Source organism: Schistocerca serialis, chromosome 8 (genome assembly GCF_023864345.2).
Source record: "Schistocerca serialis cubense isolate TAMUIC-IGC-003099 chromosome 8, iqSchSeri2.2, whole genome shotgun sequence".
NCBI lineage: Eukaryota > Metazoa > Arthropoda > Insecta > Orthoptera > Acrididae > Schistocerca > Schistocerca serialis.
Window position 1 is genome coordinate 195,389,560 of NC_064645.1, and position 19,518 is coordinate 195,409,077.

A 19,518-nucleotide genomic window follows, 5' to 3' on the forward strand; every position below is an offset into this window, starting at 1 on the left:
ATTTGAAGATCCAGCAAATGAAGCAGGTGCAAGGGAATTCAAACGTCTAAAAAATGAGATTGATGTGAAGTGGCAAATGGATATTCAGGAATAGCTACAGCACAAAAAATAGTCAAATGGGTTGGAGCAGTATGGGACTTAACATCTAAGGTCATCAGTCCCCTAGACTAAGAACTACTTAAACCTAACTAACCTAAGGACATCCATGCCCGAGGCAGGATTCGAACCTGCTACCGTAGCAGCAGCCCGGTTCCGGATTGAAGCGCCTAGAACCACTCGGCCACAACGGCCGGCCAGCTGCAGCACAAATGTGAGGATTAGAGGCATATTTCCCTAGAGGAGAGATAGATATCGCCTACAGGGAAATTTAAGAAATTTATGAGTTTAAAGTACTCAGATTGGAAAACAGTCCTAAGAAAAGAACTGAAAACACGAAGATGGAAGGAGTATGTACTGGGTCTATACAAGGGAGATGAATGCAATATTATTGAAAGCAAACAGGACGTAGCTGCGGATGAGATGGGAGTCATGATACTAAGTCGAAGCAAGGCCACGGGAATAGACCAGATCTCGTCAGAATTACTGATAGCCTTGGTAGAGCCAATCATGACAGAATTATTCCATGTAGTGTGAATGATATATGAGATAAGCGAAATACCACTGTATTTGAAGAAGAATATAATAATAGCAACTCCAAGAGAATGAGGTGTTGACAGGTATGAAAATTATTGAACTGTCAGTTTATTAAGTCATGGTTGCAATATACTAACACAAACTCCTTATGGAAGAATGGAAGAAATGATATAAGCCAGCCTCAGGGAAGATCGGATTGGATTCTGTAGAAATGTAGGAAAACATGAAGTGATGCTGCCAGTACAACTTACTTTTGGAGGATGGTTAAGGAAAGGGAAAACTACGTTCATAGCACTTGCAGACTTAGGTAAAGCTTTTGACAATGTTGCCTCGAAAACTCTCTTTGAAATTCTGAAGTTACCAGGGGTAAAACACAGGAACGAAAATGTACTTACAATTTGTACAGAAACCAAATGCAGGTACGAGACAATATTGTAAAGAGTAGAGGCACATTGTCACTAAAGTAAGATCCGTATAGTGAGGGCAATGATCTTTCCAGTCGTGACGCACATATGTGAGAACTGGACCATAAGAAAAACCGAACGGAGGAGAATAGACTCCTGTGAATTGTGGTCTTGGAGGAAGCTCCTTAGAGTTTCACAGACAAAACAAAACGAATAAGTCACTGTGAAAGCAAATAAAACCAGACTGCTCCTTGGAACATCTCATACTGAAACAAAAATTGACCTATTTTGGACACTTCGTAAGGATTATCGATTCACTGGAAGAGACAATGCTGGTGAAGATCGAAGGCACAAGAGTGTCTTCAGGATCTAGTGTAGTACGGGATAAATTGACGTGCTTTAAGTTTATGGTGTGACGGACACTTGGAATCTAGTAAACTATTAGGGAAAACAGAGAGAGAATGAGAGAAAGAGAGATGTTGGTTCAATCAATACCAGGTTCAACAAGCGCATTTGTATCGGAAAAGTTTTCTAATAACTGTGACAGAAAGTTGTAATTGAGGCACGTTAATATGTTCTGTACCACATAAACTACAATTGGACCGATAAAGCTGTAATTCACTGGGAAATCCTGGCAGATTGAAATTGTGTGCCGGACCGCGACTCGAACTCGGGACTTTTGAATTTCGCACATCTCCTAGGCTGTGGCTAAGCCATGTCTCCGCAATATCCTTTCTTCCAAGAGTGCTACTTCTGCAAGTTTTGCAGGAGAGCTTCTGTGAGGTTTGGAAGGTAGGAGACGAGGTACTTTCGGAATTAAAGCTGTGAGGACGGGGTGTGAGTCGTGCACTGGTGGCTCAGTTGGTAGAGCACTTGCCCGCGAAAGGCAAAGGTCCCAAGTTCGAGTCTCGGTCCGGCACACAGTTTTGATCTTCCAGGAAGTTTCATATCAGCGCACACTCAGCTGTAGAGTGAAAATGTCATTCTAGAAACATCCCCAAGGCTGTGGCTAAGCCATTTCTCCGCAATATATAAAGCAGTGAGGCCGGGGAGTGAGTCGTGCATGGGTAGCTCAGTTGGTAGAGCACTTGCCCGCGAAAGGGAAAGGTCCAGAGTTCGAGTCTCTGTCCGGAACACAATTTTAATCTGCCAGGATTTTTCGATCACAATAATTATTGTAATTTGATCGTTTCTCAGTTTCGGTTACTGATAATGTGATACCAGTGTCTGTGAGTTTCTTTTGTACACCACAGCACTGTAGATGATCGCTATGTGATTGAAAATCGATTTTGCTATCAATAAACCATAAATATTACGACCAAAGCTTACCTTCATTTTAATTATCCGGATTATGAATTATGTCAAGGGCCATTACTTATTTAAATGGATACTTATCTCGCAAGGAAGCGAGAAAACAAGATTGTTTCAACAGACCTATTCAGTTTAACCACTACCTGTTATGAATTTCATTACATTTTAAACATTTTAAAATATCAGAACACTGGTGTATCCCAGAAAGCGTCACAACTTTCCTGTTACACTTACATCTACTCTTCCAAGAAATTACATTCGTAGCGATGCACGTATTTCCATGTGTACATTCTGTTGCTCTGCTGTAGTTTTGTGATCCTAATGTATGAAACAGCATATGTTTCTTCTCTGAAATATTATGAATGTCACCCTAATTAATTACTTAAGTGTCTCTTCTTTTTCATAGTAGCATTAACAACCACAATTCTTTTGAATGAAATCGACCTGTTTCTACTTAGGCAGTGTTATACAAGAAGACCTCTTCTCAGTTCCACAGCACGTTTCAGCTTAAGGTATCGTTTACGAGTGTACTTGTGCATGTACTTGACTTTCATTTGCATGACATCTTACTGTGGGCAACGGTGGCTCGTTATGTATGATTCTTACAGTTACGTTCCCGTTACCTGATAGTGATGTCGTGGAGTGGTTTCCGTGTTGGTATGGACTGGGAAACAGCTTCCATGTCAGAAACAAGATGTGTAGTTAAGAAGCAGTCTTAGTCATTACTGCCTAAGTGGAAAAAGGTCAAATTCATTACATAGATATCTCTTTATTTTAACCACTGATTTCAGTCTGTGCTGACCGTCATCTGGTATATACGAACACCGCAGCAGCATTCACTCATTACAGTAAAATCCTGAAATCCAAACTATAGTGATACATTTCTGGTATATAACCTAGATTTCAGGAGGTTGCTGTCATAAGGAATGTAATTATAACATTCTTGTCGACTAGATTACCTGTAGAGAGAGTCGTAGTAAATAGACATCCTCATAGCAGTTTATGGTGTTTTATAAACGTTAAATAGAATACGTAATATTAGTCTTGTTGTAAGAGTGAAAATTTCATCCCAAAAGTTTCCTGACCAAAGTAGTGTCATTAAAAGAATCACGAAATTTCATCAACTCCAATGAACAAATGCTTTCATAACGTCTTGGATGACCAGGTAATTACAGTAACAGGCATATAGTTGTCACAATGAAGATCTACGTCTACACCTTCATGACTACTCCACAATTATCGAAACCTCGTCAGACTCTTTTTCTACAGTTTCTCTTCCCGAAAGCACTTGGAAAAAACAAACATGGGCAGTGATTTTTCTCTTTCATTATGATGATCACTTCTCGCTGTGTACTTGGACGTCAACAAAATAGTTTCGCAATCGTAGGGAAATTATCTGAATCAAATTTCTGAAAAGATCTCGCCGAAACGAAAGCCACCTTTGTTTTAATGATTGCCACCCCAACTCCCGTATCATATCCGTGACACTTTATCCCCTATTTCGCGGTAATAGGCCTTCTTCGATCTTTTTCGATGTAGACCGTCGATTCTATCTGGTAAGTATCCTATACCGTGCAGGAACACACCCTATCACGACGGACAAGCATAGTGTAGGCAGTCTTCTTAGTTGATCGTAGCATCTTCTAAGTCTTACGCCAATAAAACGCATTCCTTAACTCGCCTTCCCCACAATATTTTCAGTGAAATCATTCCATTTTATGTTGTTAGTAATCGTAATCCAAAGGTATCTAACTGAAAGGATTGCCTTTATATTTGTATGTCAATTGTGCAACCGAAATTTAAGGGAATTCTTTTATTAGCGATATAAATGCCCTCACACTTTTCATTATTTAGAGACAGATGCCAGATTCCGCACCATACAGATGTTGTTGTTGTGGTCTTCAGTCCAGAGACTGGTTTCATGCAGCTCTCCATGCTACTCTATCCTGTGCAAGCTTCTTCATCTCCCAGTACCTACTGCAACCTACATCCTTCTGAATCTCTTTGGTGTATTCATCTCTATTCTCCCTCTAGGACTTGTACCCTCCGCGCTGCCCTCCAATACTAAATTGGTGATCCCTTGATGCCTCAGAATATGTCCTACCAACCGATCGCTTCTTCTAGTCAAGTTGTGACACAAATTTCTCTTCTCCACAATTCTATTCAATACCTCCACATTAGCTATGTGATCTACCCATCTAATCTTCTGCATCCTTCTGTAGCACCATATTTCGAAAGCTTCTGTTCTCTTTTTGTCTAAACTACTTTTTGTCCACGTTTCACTTCCATACATGGCTACATTCGATACAAATACCTTCAGAAAAGACCTCCTGACACCTTAATCTATACTCGATGTTAACAAATTCTCTTCTTCAGAAACGCCTTCCTTGCCATTGCCAGCCCACATTTTATATCCTCTCTACTTCGACCATAATCAGTTATTTTGCCTCCCAAATAGCAAAACTCCTTTACTACTTTAAGTGTCTCATTTCCTAATCTAATACCATACAGATAACTTGTCTAAATCAATTTGCAATTGGTTCTGAGCTTCTGACATTAGATGGTAAATGACAGTGAAATCTGAAATCAATTTAAGAGGTCTGCTCTGATTGTTTCCTACAGCAATCCCTTTGTGAACGCCAGCTATCACTTCTGTTTTACAGGATGACTTTCCTTCGGGATATCACGAAACTAGTCGCATAAAGGAGACGATAACCCATAGGCACTCAGTTTGATTTGAAGCCGCTTGTAGAAACGATGTCCGAAGCGTTCTGCAAATCTTGATAGGCCCACATCCGCACAATTTGTGATTCCTTGTCGATAGCAATCATTTATTCATGAGTATAAAGAGCTATTGATGCTTAACTTGCAATGACATTTTGTGAATCCGTGCTATGTCTCAATAGATCGTTTCCTTCGAGGTAATTCATGATGTTGAAATATATGTTCCAAAATACTACTGTAACTTGACGTAAGCAATGTGGACCTGCAATGCAGCAAATTACTGCAGTCCTTATGTACGGATGATTCGTCGACCAAGTGGTCTTTTGTGATTGTTAAATATAGAGTTATTGTTTCAGTTATTCAGCACACTATGGAAGTAACATAATTGGAATACAATCTGGACCACAAGACGCCTTTGCGAAGTGACTTATGTTGCTTTGTTATAGTGAGGACATAGGCTTCTAAGATTTTTAATTTTGTTGCTCTTCTTGATTCTACGTCTTCTTCGGTGGAAGAGCTTCAGAAACTGTTCAGTGACTACACTTATGTGGCACTGTCGACGGTAACATTAACATTGCTATCATGCAGTGAATGTCGTCATTTTGTCTTGCCACTGGTATGGTTTACATGCAATCAAAATCTCTTTGGAATATTTGCCAGGTTCAAGACCTAGTTTCGTTGTGTAAACTTTTCAAAACATATCGCGTTGAAGGCCACTCCACACTTTGAGATTCTGTAAAACATTACAAATCTAGGAGATTGTATCTTCTTTTAAATTTGGCGTGCGTTTATCGTTCCAACGGCAACAGTGATCTGACTGGCTTCGTGCACCATGGCAGGTCACTGCCGTCACTTATTAATTTATTTGTTAGACACCTCTCAAAATGTCGTGGGTAATATTTCTTAGAGTCACATTTCCTCTACAATTTCATTGTCCGGAAGGAGAGGAGACTGTCTCTAATACCTACTTTTTAAACAGATATATTTAGCACATATTTTTGGTGTACTTTAATGTTAAGCAGCAGGAAAAGGCAGTTTGATTTGCCAAACAAGTATTTATATGCTTGCTGCCGAAGATGGTCACACAAACTAACGGGATGTTAAGGTATTTGATCTCGCTACAACGACCGTGTGGTCGCTAATCCCTATATCCGTCATATTGCTCCCTACTTGTGCAGGACTATTTGTTGGTATGGGGTCAGGTATGATGTCATAGCCTTTCGTACTTGTAGTTGGTTCCTAAAGTAACTGCTCTTAATAATTTTCAGTAAATGCAAAACAAGGTGTATTTTTCCTTTGCAGCTGTAATATTATTAAGAAGACCTATTCGTATTTACACAGCTTGCTACAACCTAAAAAGCAGTCATCGGATGTCTAGCTGTACTAAAGCACACGACATAGCCGTTACAAAATGGGCACACGGCAGTGGGGACGCAACATAACGAAAAGTTATTATACAGAGCACGGCTCAACACACACGAAAATGGCAAAACACTCACCAGATGTGCTGCAGACATTTTATGCCTAAAAAAGCTACCTAAACTGAAAGAGAATGGAGTGGTTTGTGTTTTATTCTTTTTATGAGTGGAGATCAAAACTTATCCGTTCAAAGGCCACATTTATCGCTAGCCTACACGTCAGTGGTTACATACTGGAGTCGGAACTGTTCTGCGATGCGTATACGATGCAGCAACTTCCTCAAACGGGAACTTTATGATCTCCTTGTAAGCGAACAGCCTCCAAGTGTGTGTGTGTGTTAACGTAAATACATACCCGGGAATGTGAACTGACTACCTATTTGCGGTACTGAGCTCAAAGCCACGTGTTTTACTTTAAATTAAAAAAACCCCGTGTGTGTGAAAACCGATCTCATTCACAAGCAGACAAATAAACAAATTTCACGCTCAGTAGACTTGGTCAGTGTGGACTGCTGTTTGAAAGAAAAGTGGCTGTGTAAAAAAAACTGTAATGTCACTAGTAGAAGAATGTAACCTGGAACACTTGGAAATTTCTGAAGTAACATGTGACCCTGATAAAATAAAGAAAGTGACCGAAGCTACATTGCACAGAGCAAACGAAACAGTCACGTATTATGAATCTTACCTGAAGAATGAAGTACTGGCAGAAACAGCAACACAGCAAGCCTCTGCAACAGCTAAAAAACTACTGCTAAAACCTAACTACAGTTGGTCCAGAAATTGCATTCATAATACTGACACAGATTACCAGAGAAATACATGACTCTACTTTGAATTGAAGTCGGGAAGGAACTTACCAAGGAAAAAAATTTTAATGTGGAAATTCATGTGATCTAATAGATTCCATGGTACAGTAAATTAACTCATAAGCTCAATGAATGGAATAATTAACAAAAAATCTACTGTGACGATAGTGAAATGTATCAGCAATACAAAAAATGGTTCATATGGCTCTGAGCACTATGGGACTTAACATATGAGGTCATCAGTCCCCTAGAAATTAGAACTACTTAAACCTAACTAACCTACGGATATCACACACATCCATGCCCTAGGCAGGATTCGAATCTGCGACCGTAGCAGTCGCGCGGTTCCGGATTGAAGCGCCTAGAACTACTCGTCCACCGCTGCCGGATATCAGCAATGCAAGTCTACAAAAATTATAATAAACTTTTTACCTTGTTCATCATTTCATATCTCTTTTCATGTCCGTATGCTATGCAACCATTGTTCTGAGTCATCATTTCTCAGCGTAATAAATCTACAACTCACTTGGTTCAAAAAATGTGTCCATGCATTACAACGTACACTCAACGAAAACATCCGCCTGCTACACACTGCAGCTATCCACTACTGGCTGTCAAAGATTCTACAGCTCCACAGTGCTGCTATCGCGGACACAGATACTGTTACCTAGGAACTGCTTCCCTGACAACAGTTCAGGTTCATCATTTTCCTTTACAAATATTAACACATCCAATACCATCATCAAAAAGTAGCCATCTTACACCGCTTATATAAATAATTCAGCCTTGCAAAAGAGATGCAGCGTACACTTGCGGACCCTTACCCGCCTGTAATTACGCCTGACCCCTTGTTGTGTCTGAGGCTGATCTCGAACCCCACAGCAATCAAGACGCAGCGTCATCTGGCCGCAGAGAACGTCCGCGTTTGGAGCCCTATCTGCATTTCTGATGTGAGAGCCAGCGCACAAGGCTATCGCAGCGGTAAATCACCAGGCCTGCCACCCTGCACCTCCAAACTTCCCTTGCGAACCGCCACTGTTCGCACCAGTTCAAGCGAAGAGAATGCTGCGATAGGCGGCATCTTGCAGCTCGGCAAATACTCGAGTGAAATCGCTCAGTGTGGATTGGTCTTCGTTTCAAATACGACAGTATTGGCTATCTCTGTTGACGATTCGTTACTGAATTACACTACTGGCCATTAAAATTGCTACACCACGAAGATAACGTGCTGCAGACGCGAAATTTAACCGACAGGAAGAAGATGCTGTGATATGCAAACGATTAGCTTTTCAGAGCATTCACACAAGGTTGGCGCCGGTGCTGACACCTACAAAGTGGCGACATGAGGAAAGTTTCCAACCGATATTTCATACACAAACAGCAGTTGGCCGGAGTTGCCTGGTGAAACGTTGTTGTGATGCCCCGTGTAAGGAGGAGAAATGCGTACCATCACGTTTCCGACTTTGAAAAAGGTCGGATTGTAGCCTATCACTATTGCGGTTTAACTTATGGCGACATTGCTGCTCGCATTGGTCGAGATCCAATGACTGTTAGCAGAATATGGAATCGGTGGGTTCAGGAGGGTAATACGGAACGCCGTGCTGGATCCCGACGGCCTCGTAGCACTAGCAGTCGAGATGACAGGCATCTTATCTGCATGGCTGTAACGGATCGTGCAGCGACGTCTCGATGCCTTAGTCAACAGATGGGGACGTTTGCAAGAAGACAACCATCTGCACGAATAGTTAGACGACGTTTGCAGCAGCATGGACTATCAGCTCGGAGACAGTGGCTGCGGTTACCCTTGACGCTGCGTCACAGACAGGAGCGCCTGCGGTGGTGTACTCGACGACGAACCTGGGTGCACGAATGGCAGAACGTCTTTTTTTCGGATGAATCCAGGTTCTGTTTACAGCATCGTGATGGTCGCATCCGTGTTTGGCGACATCGCGGTGAACGCACATTGGAAGCGTGTATTCGTCATAGCCATACTAGCGTATCACCCGGCGTGATGGTATGGGGTGCAATTGGTTACATGTCTCGGTCACCTCTTGTTCGCATTGACGGCACTTTGAACAGTGGACGTTACATTTCAGATGGGTTACGACCCGTGGCCCTGCCCTTCATTCGAACCCTGTGAAACCCTACATTTCAGCAGGATAATGCACGACCGCATGTTGCAGGTCCTGTACGGGCCTTTCTGCATACATAAAATGTTCTACTGCACATTCTCCAGATCTCTCGCCAATTGGAAACGTCAGGTCAATGGTGGCCGAGCATCTGGCTCGTCACAATACGCCAGGCACTACTCTTGATGAACTGTGCTATCGTGTTAAAGCTGCATGGACAGCTGTACTTGTACACGCCATCCAAGCTCTGTTTGACTCAATGCCCAGGCGTATCAAGCCCGTTATTACAGCCGGAGGTGGTTGTTCTGTGTACCGATTTCTCAGGACCTATGCACCCAAATTGCTTGACAATGTAATCACATGTGAGTTCTAGTATAATATATTTGTCCAATTAATACCCGTTTATCATCTGCATTTCTTTTTGGTGTGGCAATTTTAATATCCATTAATGTACGGCAGCCGTACTACCCAACAATCGGCGAGAAATTATTATAAGCTACGTTGGCGCGCTGAGATACACTGAGACTGCAACGATCGTAGAATTCCTATCGAATTTTTAGTTCATCGTTATCAGTACAAAACCTTGACTCTGAGGAACAACGATGCAATAGTCGAATATATTCAAGGCATACAGATTATGAAAAAAGCGCTTTTACATTGAAAACTGTTTATGATTAAAAGTCTTATGGCTGAGCGGGTTCTGCCGCCTACATCTACATCTACATATAATAGTGCCGGACACAAAATTAGTACAACCTTTTAGAGGTTTCCAGTTCACTCAAGATTTTTTGTTGCAACAGTACACACGGAGTACATGAAACAATTAGATTTATAGGTGAACAGCACGAGCTGTTCTGAAGTACCATGCGTCAAACCATGCTGAAACACGCAGTCTAGCATCCATGGATGCCAATGCAAGTGCTGACTCTGTCATCCAGTCAATCGTGCACATGGGGAATACTCTCCTGGGATTCGTTACGCCTCTCCTGGTCCAACTGTTCACGCTGTTCTGTAGGAGTGGTTGAATGACGTACTCGGTTGGAGAGAAGCTCAAGTCTTTCAAATGGCTCTGAGCACTATAGGACTTAAATTCTGAGGTCATCAGTCCCCTAGAACTTAGAACTACTTAAGCTTAACTAACTAAAGGACGTGACACACATCCATGCCGAAGCGCGGCCGGCATGGAGAGAAGTCTGTAGAACGTTGTGGCCAGAAAAGTTAGGGCGTATGTCTTGCGGAACATATTCATTTTAAAAAGCCGTGTGTGGGCGAATAATATCCTTTTGGAACAATGCATCACTTTCCTGTTTCAAGAACGCAGAACGTCGTGGTTAACAACATTCTACAACCATCGAGCGCTGGTTACCGTTCCCTCCAGAAACACCACAAGTAAACAAGAGTTTTTGCGTATAGCACCGCGGACTATATTGCTTGTGGTTGGGCCAGTATGTTTCGGACGAATGCACTCTACGAGACAACGCTAACTAGGTACACGTCGTCCGCGCAAACGACCGACATTTTAGTGCAAGCAGAACCTATTTTCATCGTTGAAGACCACGGCACCAGTCGAGCCATGTTGAGGCGTGAGTGGAACACGGCCTACAGATGTATGTATCCGTAGCCCCACATCTTACAACCACGGCCTTGTTTACATGTCCTGGTTCACATGTCCAATTATCTGTGTTAGCTGTACGATGCGCCAGAGCTACCGTTACAATGCGACAATTCTGGCGGGCGTCTGTGCTGCGTGGACGACCAGAACCTCGTCTACAGGTGTGAGAATATTCACGTGGCCACTGATGCCAGCACCACTGCACAGCCGACGGAGTGGCCGAGCGGTTCTAGGCGCTACAGTCTGGAACAGCGCGACCGCTACGGTCGCAGATTCGAATCCTGCCTCGGGCATGGATGTGTGTGATCTCCTTAGGTTAGTTGGGTTTAAGTAGTTCTAAGTTCTAGGAGACTGATGACCTCAGAAGTTGTCCCATAGTGCTCAGAGCCATTTGAACCATTTTTTGAACTACTGCACAACTGAGACAGCACTTCCAACTTGTGCGGCAGTTCTTTGAAGGTACCATCCCGCCACTCGGAAGCATGAGTCTGTCTCTGTGGCGTGGTTGGCTGCTTGCTTCACATTTTTGCACCATAATGATCATTCTGGCTGTGAGCTTTCTCTATTAAAAGGCAGACGGAGATTTCGCCCCGGTAGCTATGCCACTATGCTATCTGTCGATGGACGACGTTGAAACCATTATCAGTACACCTATAATCATCCAAGTGGCATACGCCATCACAGGATCAAAATTGGCGTCGTCTTTTCGAGGCTACTAACTTCTTCCTGAGAGTATGGTGACTGGCGGAGAGTACCTTGTACCACTACTAGTAATTTCCTGTTCCACTCACGAACAGAGTGAACAGAACACGACTGTCTATATGCTTCTGCATGGTCACTAATTGCTCATGTCTTCTTCATTTTGGCGACAGCAGAATCATTCTTCATTCAGCTTCAAAGGCGGTTGTCTGAATTTTCTCAATAGTGTTCCTCTAACAGAAAGTCGTCTTTCTTCCACGGATTCCCATTTGATGTACTCTGAAGGAGGAGGGGAGAGAGGAAAGGAAAGGGGAGGAACTGATGATAACAGTTGCTACACGAGTGAAAATGTGTGCCCAATTGGGACTTGAACGCTTGATCTCTTGCTGACAAGGCGTTTGCGTTCAGCACTGCGCCATCCGTTCACATTGGTTATTGCATACGCACGCGCTATCTCGACACACTTCCCAGCTGATTCACGTTCCCACTAGCGCCACCTATCTGCAGTCGCTGTCCATGTGCTCTATGCTCCCTAATTTTACATTCCCTCCGGAGGTCGGACGATATTGTGCAACCGTACAAAACGTTCTTGATTCGTTGCCCTTCGAAGCGAATCAGTTATGCGGAAACTTTCCTATAAATCCTATTCGAGTTACCGAAAAAACTCAGTAGCACTTACGTGATGTTCGAACCTTCAGGTAACAACCGCCTCTGAATTTCTTCGGTGTCCTCATTTAATTCTACCTGATAGGGCTCGCAAGGACTTAAGCAGTTCTGAAGGATAGGTCGCACTATCATCACGTATACAATCTCCTTTACAGACGAACAACACTTTGCCCAAATTCTCTCAATAAACCGAAGCCGATAATTCTACTTCCCTTCCACTATCATCACATCCTCGTTCTATGGGATATTCCTTTGGAACGTTCCGTTCAGAAATGAAAGCGACGTGACAGTGTCAAGCAGGACACTACTAATGCTGTATTCCAACGTTACGGGTTTGTATTTCCTACTCAACCGCTTTAACTTACGTTGTATACACTTCAAGCTGGGTACCATTCATCATACCCACTACAAAAGTTTTATCCTCCTATAGTTACTGAACGACGACACCTTCCCGTACACCACAGCATCGTAAGTAGCCAACCACAGATTGCAGTTCACCCTCTCCGCCACATCATTTATGCATATAGAAAATAGTTGCCGTCTTATTACACTTGCCTGGGACACTCCTGATGATGCCATTGCCTCTGCTGAACACCCGCCTAGAGGAAAAGGTGCTCTTCCTCCGCGCACAGTGGCTACTTTACCTACGGATACATGAGAACTGTGTCACATGTTCGTTAGTGGAGCGTACATTAGTGCATAGTACAGCGTTAAGCTTGTGTTGTACGATGATCCAGGGCTGTCACAGTGACTGGTGGTCAGGAGTTTAGCACCACTCTACCCTCTGCTGTCCAAGTTCATCCACCGCCAGCATTCGAATTGTATTATACACAAGTCAAATGCGACTGCTGAGGCGTGCGTTAGCGACCTCGGCTATAGCGGTAGGGTACTTTATGATGAATTATACGGTGTGAATTATAATTCCAAGTTCATCCACCGCCAGCATTCGAATTGTATTATACACAAGTCAAATGCGACTGCTGAGGCGTGCGTTAGCGACCTCGGCTATCGCGGTAGGGTACTTTATGATGAATTATACGGTGTGAATTATAATTTCGTGAATTTCAGAATGCGCATGACTTGTTGTCAGTGATATAAATACTAAGTTCTCTCAGACAAAGGAAGATTTGACTCGATTTCTGTGAACTTACTGAAGAGTGTGTTGCAACAGACGTCATTATGACGGCGACCAATTGATAATTGAAAGCGGACTTGGGCAAAGTTATCATCAACAGTCTTAGATAAAATTCTAAGGCAGCGAGAGTATGAAGAAGAAGAAATAATATTTAGTATGGAATATACATAAAATTTCTCCTAACCACGTATTTCTGCTGTCTATTGCAGATAAATAAGGAGAATGAAACAACTGAATATTTGAAGATAAAGTCAAATACATATCTGAAAGATCAGATAACATCTTCATATAGTTACGGCTAACCGGCCATTGACCATCTTCTGTGCACACGAATTGCCAGAACCCTTGCGGGACTCGGTTATATTATCTGCCGCGAGTAACGAGTTCAAAAAAATGGTTCAAATGGCTCTGAGCACTATGGGACATAACATCTGAGGTCATCAGTCCCCTAGAACTTAGAACTACTTAAACCTAACTAACCTAAGCACATCACACACATCCATGCCCGAGGCAGGATTCGAACCTACGATCATAGCGGTCGCGTGGTTCCAGACTGAAGCGCCTAAAACCGCTCGGCCACTCCGGCCGGCAAGTAATGAGTGTAATGGGCAGGGGCACTACGAATGCAGTGTGTGGACATTAAGTTGGGAATGTGGGTCTCACGGGGAGCGCGCAAGGATTAAATCCCTGCAGTCGCACTATCCTCTGTGCCCTCGGTGGCTAAGATGGATAGAGCATCTGCCCTGTAAGCAAGAGATCCCGGGTTTGAGTCGCGGTCGGGGCACACATTTTCAACTACCCCTTTGAGCAATATCAACGACTGTCGACAGCTTGGGGCATTGCTTTAATTTTTCATTTCATTCTTAGAGAGCTTCGTGGTCACCGACGGTATCTGTTCTACCGGACATGTCCGAAAGAACAGATACCATCTTCATATATGTTGTATTTAGGTCGCCTCACTCAGTCATACACTTAGGCATCTGTCAGCTTACTCGCAGAGCAGATTTAATCCGTCACAGGCACCTGTGCATCCTGAAACTTAACATGGAATATGCTTCGTAAAGCTTTCTGCAGAACGAACCCATTATTGTGCCGGACACTACTCGTGCAGATATAGCCTAGGCCGTAAATGAGTTACTCGACTGATGAGGCTGTTATGTCCTGTAGCATCCACAGTAAATCCTGAATGTGAGCTCATTTGGTTTGTATTTGATTCCCAAGATACAGGAATTACTTCGTGGTGTTTGTTTCAGAACTGCTGCAGAAATACGTAGGGCAATAGACATCTTCATTAGAAACAGCAACACAACTGGGGCTGCTAAGTTATCGTGCGGTTTTCGCATTGCATGTTACGAGCTGTACACAATTGTGGGTGCTACTTTGAAGGGGTGTAAAACATTGAAATATGTATCTTTTCCTTTTTGTAAACAGATACGTGCCGGTATAAACACATTGGACAGTAAGCTCGAGCATAGCTCGCGTCACATCTTTGTGATAAAAATACCGCTCCCGAGTATACGTCGGGCTGCGAGCCACTTATCGTTTGAAAAATGGACTCATTTTCTATGGGTACAACGTAGGGACGTCTCACTACCTGTCCCCAGAATTACTTCGGAAAAAAATATTAGCGAACGCAACAGCTGCTGTCGCAAACGGTCGAACCAGTTGAATCACACTGACGTAATTCTGTGCGTGTACTCATAAGGTTTTACTGTTTGTTGTAATTCTGCTACAAATATGTCACATTCGATGCATGAGCAATAAATTTTAGAAGCTGAAAAGTACGAAATTACTGAATATTTTAACTCGCACTTTGTTCTGGGAATGATAATTACACTCTGTATGATCATTATTTTAAAATTTGTAATCTTTCGCCGAACTAGAATAAATATGAAAAATAAATCCCGAAGGTAGCTCTGTTTTTAGTTTGTATTGCTCTTTAAGATCTATCAATTAGATATGTGCCTGTAACGCTTTAAATAACTGTAAAAAAGGCCAGTTTCCTAGGCCAGATATTCTTCTAACAAGGGAACCTCCCCATCGCACCCCCCCTTCAGATTTAGTTATAAGTTGGCACAGTGAATAGGTCTTGAAAAACTGGACACAGATCAATCGAGAAAACAGGAAAAAGTTGTATGGAACTATGAAAAAATCAGCAAAATATACAAACTGAGTAGTGCATGTGCCAGATAGGCAACATCAAGGAAAATGTGAGCTCAGGAGCGCCGTGGTCCCGTGGTTAGCGTGAGCAACTGTGGAACCAGAGGTCCTTGCTCGAAGTCTTCCCTCGAGTGAAAAGTTTACTTCCTTCATTTTCGCGAAGTTATGATCTGTCCGTTCGTTCATTGACGTCTCTGTTCACTGTAATAAGTTTAGTGTCTGTGTTCTGCGGCCGCACCGCAAAACTGTGCGATCAGTAGACGAAAGGACATGCCTCTCCAATGGGAACCAAAAATATTTAATCGCAAGGTCATAGGTCAACCGATTCCTCCTCAGGCAAACACGTCTGATATATTGTATGCGACACTGGTGACGGCATGTGCGTCACATGACAGGAATATGTTGTCCACCCACCTAACTTGTACACTTGGCGAATGGATAAAAAGATTCTTCTACCTTGCCCGATTTAGGTTTTCTTGTGGATGTGATAATAACTCCCAAAAAAGTGATGAAAACTTAAGAGTTTATCACATAAACTGTAACAAATGAATGCCATAGTTTCACAGTCGCACAGTGTTCCCTGTGCTCTGCCTAAACATATGATTTTAACATTTTCAAATTTTTCCGTGTGTAGACCGTCAAATCCTGCATATGTCCAGGCAAATCTGAACATGTCCTGAAATTTTGGAGAGCGGAAGTTCATTATGTGTGACTGCCAGAATTTTGATAATTGACACACGGAATACATCTCACGTATTTATTGCACTCTCGTCCAAAGTAGCGAACAGTCAACTGCCAGCCAGGGAGCCTCGTTAGCAGGAATACTCTCTCTTCCGTGCACTGTAGTCGACTGACGTCGTTTGTTCGATGTTTGTTTAGGTGTAGCGTCTCCATACTACGGCGCAATTACCTTGCATCGGACGGACGGACGGACAGATAATAAATGTCTGAAAATAAAAAATTGAACTTCTCACTCGAGAGAAGACTTAAACCAAGGACCTCTTGTTCCGCAGTTGCTCACGCTAACCACGGGACCACGGAGCTCCTAAGCTCATATTGTCCTTGATGTTGCCTATCTTGCTCATGGACTACTCAGTTTATATATTTTGCTTATTTTGTTCATAGCTCCACACCACTTTTTCCTGTTTTCTCGATTGATCTGTGTTCAGTTTTCCAAGTCGTATCCACTGTGCCAACTTATAACTAAATCTGAGGGGGGTGCGATGGGGAGGTTCCCTTGTAAGTGAATGGTCTCCAACATGTTAAAGTTACAACCTTGTATAGGTTACAACAGCAACACTTAATCACAAACGTTGAGAAACTTACGTAATTTTCATTTTGCTTCCACACAGCGTTTATTCCCACTAGCAAGTCCCTCCGGTGACAGACATGGAACTTCGAGTGAAGTTGTGATGGGGACTTGTTTATTGTTTATGTGACCTAAATCCTATAAAACTTGTCACTGTAGTTTCATGTCTTCCGTTAGTTGTTTGTGTGTTTCCTCTCTGACTCGGGAACGTAATTCTTAACGGCTGGAGACGGAGGGCAGGGTCGCCGGAAGCCGTTCTGACACCACTACCGTCCATCCCCCAGCCCTCTCCACCACTCTGGCTGCGGTTACGCGAGACTAATGGCTGTTAATCAGAGGCGCCGCAGTTGATCAGATTCGGATCCGTAACCACACTCTGTCTCGCAGCTAATAGGAGCGCTCCACGAGCCACTCGCGATACAGGAAATCTAGTTACTTTGTGTCCACATAATTATCTCTGACTACAACAAGCCAATCAACGACCATTTCACGAAGAAAATTAGTAGAGTAATCAATACTATATTTCTAAGCAATCTTCTTTAAGCTAATTCGCAGCTTATGTAAAAGTTGTGTATCCGCGAAACAGTTTCCCATCCTCAAAATTAATTTCAATTTGTCTACATTAAACTCTGAACAAATCGATAACAGATTCATCATGAGTGTGAGTGACATTCCAACACAACATCTGTCATCATCCATTCGAAAATGTCTGTTGCGTGAAGACCTACTTTGTACTTTTCCCGATATACTGTCCTCAGCTTTACGCCTCTGTGTTGCTCGTGAATATATTCAGCTTTTATTTACCCACCCTGGCAGGTCGTGGCCTGGGTCTTTTCTCATCTCTTAGACTCCTGCTCCATCGATTCGCCTGGCTAAGTATCTTGTACACATCAAGTTTAATTTCTTCAGTGAAGTAATTACATATTCCTCGATCAAATTAGAAACTTAACCCATTTCCATATTTTCGAGCCACTCCTAATAATTGCGCATTCTACTTTTCTGCAGTCCAGAACATGAAAATATATTTCAGCAAATTTTTATAGTATCAACGCACTTTCAGTAATATGTAGTACCACGGAGAGAGTAATTTACGCTTACCATAAATTTTTAAAAAATGCTCTTTTTGTTAATTACTTTTAAATTTTACTCACAACATATACTTTCTAAAGAGATACTAATGTGCAAATAACCTTCTAACATTCACTAGGGAAAGTCTCGTCTACTGCTACACAATTAAATTTCTAGGTTTAGTTTAACTGAAAAATTTGAAACACATATGCGTTCAAATAGAAAAAATCTCTAACAACAATAAATATTTTTCTGAATTTTGGAATATAAAATAATTAACTAGATTACAATATTTTCAAAAAATGTGCATAAAGTAAATCCCCCCCCCCCCCCACCGTCTGTTCATGTTACTGCGGGGGTCAAAAACCATGACTCACTGCCGTAGGTCAAGGCTATTTAACAAGAACAGTTTCTTTGCGACACATCGGAAAATCTGTTTCGAAAACTCAAATTATTTTAACGAAGCAATGAAAGTAATTTCTTTCCTCTTGTTCCTTTTTTGTTCTCCATTCGCAGATTTTCTTTTACTCTACTAAATAAACAGCGTCAACTGTTTCTATCCGTCCCTAATGACAGATCTGTCGATATGAATTTAAACCCTAATGTGACTTTCGCCAGTACCAAACCTCGACGTAACTTGGACCACACGTAGAAAAATCTGTCACAGTATAACACAAAGGTCACTGAAAGAAATACGCAATGAGACGAACACAAGTGATACGTCTATTAAAAAAAAAAGATCACACTGAAGTCACGGCTGTTCCCTATAGTCGTCTGGAAATAAAAAATGTGGAATGCGGTTCTTAGTAGTGTGTGAGAGCAGCACAGACGGCAGATCTTGCTCTGCAACGTGCTCCCATATTAGCCACAACGTTGGTGCGGCTTTCTTATGGCACTGAGTCCCATTTCTCCACAAGGAAGACTGACAACTGCTGGACGGTCGTTTATGATGGAGACGAGCTGCAACATGTCTCACTAACGCATCCCACGCCTGATCAACGGTATTTACAACGGGGAAATGGTGAGGTCAATCAGTTTGCTAATATCCTCTCGTTCCACGAGCCCCTCCGTCTGCCCTATCCTCGATCACTCCATGACTAATAGAAAATTATGGTGAGTTACGGTAGCATGGCATAAATGATGCGGTGTCCCGTCCTATATAAACCACAGTGGTTGTCCTTCCACAATAGCAAGGTTCTCCTAGAGCGCTGATAATTCATCCGCAGAAGTCGGTGATACACAGAACTTGTTGAAACTCAGTTACCACTGGTGACTCTCATATGTGTTTCCTATAGACAAGACGGGTTTCTGACGCAACTACTTAGATCCGAAGATGACGCAGAGTGAATGAAACATGTAATCTAAATAAAAATGTGCAACTCATACGGAACTATAGATAAGAAATATTTTAAATACCTGTTAAATTGTTTGATTAATGACCCTG

General features: G+C 42.5%; 1 protein-coding gene across 1 annotated transcript in view; it reads left to right on the forward strand.

The window, feature by feature from the left end:
* The window catches only part of LOC126416346 (hemicentin-2-like), an 856,604-nt gene that overhangs the window by 70,958 nt on the left and 766,128 nt on the right, over window positions 1–19,518 (forward strand). The gene's annotated exons all lie outside the window — the stretch shown is intronic.